Here is a 6398-nt window from a genome sequence, read left to right on the forward strand (position 1 = left end):
ACAAACATATATATACACATATATATACACTACATATACACACACGTATTTATACACATATATATGCATACACTCATATATATATATACACATATACACATACAGACACATATATACACACACATATATATATATACACACACACATATATACACATATATATATACACACATATATACACACACATATATACACACATATATGTACATATATATATATATATATATATACACATGCATAATATATATACACATACACATATATACATATCTATACACATACATACTTATGCACACACACACACACATATATATATACATATATATGTATATATATATATATACACATATACACACATACATATATGTATATATATATATACATATTATACACACACAAACATATTTAAAGACACATATGTGTGAACATACTATGAGTGTGTGTGCACATATATATAAATACATATACATATATATTTATATACTTATATATACTCTATATGTACAGGCTTGTATATGTTTGTGCATATACACACACTATATATATAGATATATATATATATAGATATATGTGTGTGTGTGTGTGTAATGAAATATTGTGTGCATACACAATCATAAATCATATGTACATTGATATATCATACATACGAACGCACATAGAGTTATAAAGAAATTTTAATTTGAATGCAATGACACTAAAATCTGTTTGTGTATAAGTTAATATGACTACTAAAACCCCCACTGGAATCACGTTATTGCGTTATTTTCGCTTTCCTTTTACAAAGATTCTCTTAACTCTAGTGAATTTAAATTTTATTCTATTTAAAATCCTTCAGAAGAAAACTTTTTCCCCAGAAGAATTTATTTATTTATTTTTATTTTAGCACATCAATTCGATGTTTCTTGGTAGGATTAAGAAAAATTTTTGTTTTAAATATAACATAATATAACCCTGAATGGTATTACCTATAAAGTATATGTTTCAATATGTTCCATATTGAAACTATATTACCAAGACATTCTTGTCGGATATGTTAAGGAAAGTTTTTTTTTTTTTTTTTATTATAAGTAGTGTTATGGTTTTCTCCATTGATCTTCTAAGGAAGAAAAAAATTGAGCCACAACTTCATTAAAATATGGTAAAAAAAAAAATACCAAATATTGTATTAGTGAGAAATCTGTATTACGTTTCTCTGAATAAAATTCTTCACGAAAATTATTTAGTTAAACCTATTAAAACTGGACACTTATTTCTAGTTTAAGACAAAGTTGCGAAAGGGTAGTCGTTACACAATGATGGTGCTAAGTGGCAGTGCTTGCAGATCTCATTAGGAACTAGAGACACAATACCTTTCCGAAAGCAAAATCTATTGGTTTTCTATGGATTAATGATGTCCAGTGTATGATATTTCAAGACTGAATGTAGAGAATTAAAATAAGTGAAAATTCAGAAAGATGAAAAAATTCCGATTGATAATTTTAATATCTTACATAATAAGGAAAAGGGAAATCATAAATTATAAAAATAAATTTCGCAAAAAAAAAAAAAAAAAAAATAGGTTTATAACTAGACAAAAGCCCACTGAGTGAAAGTTTTATATTTCATATATCAAGACAGATTGAACAGATTTGCTATTCAAACCGCTAAAGGGAAAAGAAGCAACAAAAGGTCGATATTATACTTTTGTTGCTTCTTTCATGCTGCTGCGATCATGTTTATGTTAGTGAAAGTATGCCACTACAGAAGGTAGTCGAAAGCTTTCCTTGAGTATACTTGATGCCTTTGAGAAATCGTTACAAGATAAGGAATTAGATTTTCTCAGTTTATTTTTTTGCCACACATTATATATGGCTATAGTAATTAATTTAAGTGAGCCACTACAACCATTTACGTTAGGGAATGGAACGAGTGACAGCTTAAGTAAAAGAGCATATGGAGTTGTTTAGATTTGCAGCGATTTTAGAGATCGATAAGGGAGGAAGAAAAATGAAACCCAAAACAACAGGACCAAAAATCCCCGATATTCGAACTATTTTCAGTAATCATCTCGATTAATTGCTTATTACACAAGAGATATTCTTACAGAAAGATGGCGGAAGTGTTAGAAGATGGAATAAATGGAGAAGACGATTGAGTGACAGTTGCAATGTTCCATGAAGAAAACGAAGATCCGCGTGTTAAGAGAAGACTTCTTTCGTAATTGTGACATATACAATAGAACAGATCATAATTTATAGAAAACAATAGCTACAAGCGATTTTGAAGGAAGATTAGTTCAGTAGAACCAAAAAGAAACAGCAATCAGCTAACACTATTTCAAATGAATGAAATCGAAATGGCTTCCAAAAATTCAATTCCATGAATTTCCTTCCGAAATCTTGCGTAATTTCCACAAAAAGCTAAATATTATTCCTTATCGCAACTAAAAAATTTTATTTTCCATAAAGACACAGTCACATGTCAATGTTAAGACAGATTTGTTCCGATAATGGTAATTTTCTTTTTCAACGGCTCTAAGAAGGGAGTGTGGGCAGTGTCGTGTAAAAGTGATAGTTGCTTCGTCCTGACCTTGTCATTAACAAGTTAGATATCGCTAGCGTTGGGGAGAGATTTTACTGGATGAATTCCGATGCATTTATTTTTGAAATAAATTTATATACACACATACAAATCTAAGAGCACTGTACGGAATTAAGAAGCTACCAAACGGAGCGCCTCGTGATACTTATGGTTAGTAGTTGGTGACAAAATGTAATGTAGAACAAATAATATTTAGATGTCGTTTAAATGAAATATTGAAAACAGGAGTAGAAAAAGAAAAAATTAAGGCAACATTTCTTCTATTTCGGAAAAATGGTGATAGATAACAGACCATTTCAAGAGAACGTCGAGAATTCGTGAATTCAAAAATCTGGTGTATAAGTTCAAATATCAGTAAAATGAAAAAAAAAAAAGTAACCTTAAAAGATTTAAATGCAACTGTTGGTTTGATGTTGGAATAAAATTTAATGAGATAATGTCAGGAGATTAGGAGCTTAAAACAGAGTGAAGTGAAAGAATTGAAGCCGTTTTGGAATACAGAAAGAATCCCCGTCACCATACCTGTAAGGTAGCGTGCAGGTGGTTTGATGCAAAAAGAAAAAAGAAAATGGGAGGGTATCAGAAATATAAGTTACAAAAGAAACAGGTGGAAAGGGGAAAATGCATGGTGACAACTGTAAAGAAAATGGGCTGAAGTAGGAATAGGCTAAAAAAAAAACAGAAAAGGCAAGTGAATAATAGTTTGAAGGTAAATAGCTAAATGGGTGGAACCGTGAACAAAAAGCAATAGTTGCCGTGGCTTGCTAAATGAAACGTACGTAAAAGAGGAATTGGAACAAGAAAGAATGGAAGGGAATGCAAGAAGGAGAAGAGAAATCATAGATTAAACAAAGACCTATGAGAAGAGAAATTGTTGCATAGAAATAATCTATGAGAGACGATGTGTGTAGTAGCAGTAGATAAGTCTGAATGCAGAAACCCGGAAAATTCGCATCTAGGTATCTAATCACCAAAAACGAAAAGGAAGGGAAAGAGAGAGAGAAAAAAAACTCTCAGATCAGCTTCGATCGATGTATATCTTATATCTTTCTTCAATAATTTAACAGTTGTCGGTGAATAAAGGAATTTAAAATAGAAGAGGAAATAATAAAAACAAATAAAAGAACAAGACAAAGAGAATACCGAAAAAAAAAACAACTACACACTTGATTAGTCAAAATAGATGCACGGTAGTCTGTGTGTGTAATAGCTAGGTACACATGAAACATGAATCGTGTTATATCAAACAGGCACGCGATCAAGTGGCCAGTCATGACAGGGGCACTGGCGATGGATGCACAGCAGAAGCTGATGAATGGAAGGTTGCTGCGAATGCGCTAGTTCGGCTTGTCTTATATGCGTGCACTTTCTCACAAAACGTCAGTGATATCTATTCTGTATACTATAGCTGGGTACTACTCTACCAAACCTATGCTAAATGCTAATAGAATTATCTGTCCTCACAGTGTAAAATTAACTACACCTGCACTTGACACCGTTAACCTGTTTATCATCAGCTAAGGTATCACAGAAAGAAGACTGAAAATGATGGATGGATTAAAGATTACGAATACATACACACACACATATATATACATATATATATATATATATATATATATATATATATATATATATATATATATATGCAAACTTTATGAACATTTCATATCTTGACCACCTAAGCTGAACTAACAAATTGAAAGCTATTTATCACCATCAAATATCATGTCGATAGTCGTAGACTTTCTTGTGTGTACAGATACATACATGTGTGTGTGTATATACATATATATATATATATACTAATATATATGTACATACAGATGTGTGTGTATATGTGTATAGAGGGAGGGGAGACTGTAAGATTGTTTCTGTATAATATATGTAGGTAGCAAATTTCAATCGTCAATAGCAAAGAACCCAGTCGCAGACAAAAGATATATATTATATTATATTGTATTGTATTGTATGTATATGTGCGTGCGTGTGCTAGTTAAGGATAACAAACATGAATGCCTTGAATAGTGTGAAAGGAGAATTAATCCCAAAGTTGGTGGAGGGGAAGGAGAGAGGAATGGCACCTACCTTGACTATTGGGTGGGAAGTAGTATTTGTAATGACCGTACACAGTTTTAGAATGCTAAGCGTCTACTTGAAAATTCCTTCGCTTGATGCATGGCTCTATTGTAACGAGCTGCAGTCTAGTAGAAATCTTACACACTCTACATACATGTGTTTCTTTTCCGTGCGGGGAACCTACTCTGCATAAATAAATGACGATGATGATGATGATTACAGTGATGGTGATAATGATGATGATTGTGGTGACGGCGGCGGTGGCGACGATAATAGTAACAGTAATAATAACAATAATAACAATAACAATAATTGATAATGATATAAAGCTACTAATCATAACCAGTTTCCTCCTGCTAGCATCTTACTAAACAACGCTACGACAGTGTCGCAGCACCATTTCTCAAAGTCGACGGCGTGGTTTCACAAAATACTCATCTCTCACAGTCGCTCTCTCGTGAACATTTTAGATTCTGGTACAAGAAGAGGGGAAGAAAAAAAATCAATTGTGTATAGCCTCTTGATGTGAGGGTTCCTCTTCATAGTTATCTATTAGTATATGTATGTGTTGGAATGTATATGTGTATATACAAGTGTGCGCGCGTGTCTACAGACACACACACACACACAGATATATATATATATATATATATATATATATCGATAGTTAAATGAATATATAGGTATTCTCACTCGCACGCACACAAACACACATACAAGCACGCAGATTTTTCAAGCGTGTGTATAAAGTGCTTAATGTGAGGTTTTTTTCCTTTACGTTTATCTTTTCGTTTCTTTCCGGGGGTATGTTGCGGTTAAGTATATACACTTGCGTGTATAGTAATGCCTACCACACGCTGTAAGCAAGCAGCGGCTGCAGTTCGCGTGGATATAATATTTAAACGGTAATTGCTACTAAGCGTTAAGACAGCCAAAGCGATGCATAGAAATGGTGACGTTCGTTAGCGGTAACAAAAGACACGAAAAAAAGAAAAACAAACACAGAAAACGGCAAACGAAAAATTATCAAAGGGAAGTTTATATTCATAACACACACAAACACATGCACGCATACACATAAATAAATATACATATGTGTGTGTGTTTGTGTTTGTTCAGTGTGGTGCTGCAGGTCCACCACAAGCCCTTCATTTTGAGACACGAGATAAGGAATAAGTGAGGGAGAGAGGGGGGTTTGAAAAACTGATCAAAGAGGGGGGAAAAAATCACCAAATGTAGGTAGGTGTAGGGAAACGAAATAAAAAACAAACAATACTGATTATAAGTATCATCAGCAATAACAACAACGATAAATGATAAATAACTACGATTGCGACAACAATAACAACATCATGGTTTGTACATACCTACCTAATGAGAGATTGTCAGGTGTCCCTCAGCATATAGTGGAGAGTTGATGATCACCAAATGTAGTAGATACCCATACATATAGTGGTTGGCGGATAGAGTTGATAACGACAGCGGCAGTGACACCGGAGAAGAGGATGGTGATGATGATGTTGATTGTGGTAAATAATAATAATAATAATAATAATAATGATAATAATCCTCGAGTCTTAAGAGCCGGTTTATCGGGCAGCCAACACGACAGTGATTTCACAGGTTTTCAATTTTTTTTTTTAATATTTTTTTTTTTTTCTTTTTCCTTTTTGTAAATATGAAACAAAATGAAATAAAATAGCCAGCCAATGAATATATATATATATATATATATATAT

At 32.7% G+C, this 6398-nt stretch overlaps 1 protein-coding gene across 5 annotated transcripts in view; it reads right to left on the bottom strand.

The window, feature by feature from the left end:
* LOC106874729 (uncharacterized) overlaps nucleotides 1–6388 on the bottom strand; it is a 379303-nt gene extending 372915 nt beyond the window's left edge. For 2 of the 5 annotated variants that reach the window (XM_052966437.1, XM_052966439.1), the window contains exon 1: nucleotides 6031–6388. The gene's annotated coding sequence lies outside the window, so the exon portion shown is untranslated. Of the gene's footprint in view, nucleotides 1–4668; nucleotides 5977–6026 lie in introns of those variants that run through there. The other 3 variants (XM_052966442.1, XM_052966438.1, XM_052966440.1) reach the window with 3 other exon arrangements.
* Between the last annotated feature and the right edge of the window lie 10 nt (nucleotides 6389–6398).

Source organism: Octopus bimaculoides, chromosome 3 (genome assembly GCF_001194135.2).
Source record: "Octopus bimaculoides isolate UCB-OBI-ISO-001 chromosome 3, ASM119413v2, whole genome shotgun sequence".
Classification (NCBI taxonomy): Eukaryota; Metazoa; Mollusca; class Cephalopoda; order Octopoda; family Octopodidae; genus Octopus; species Octopus bimaculoides.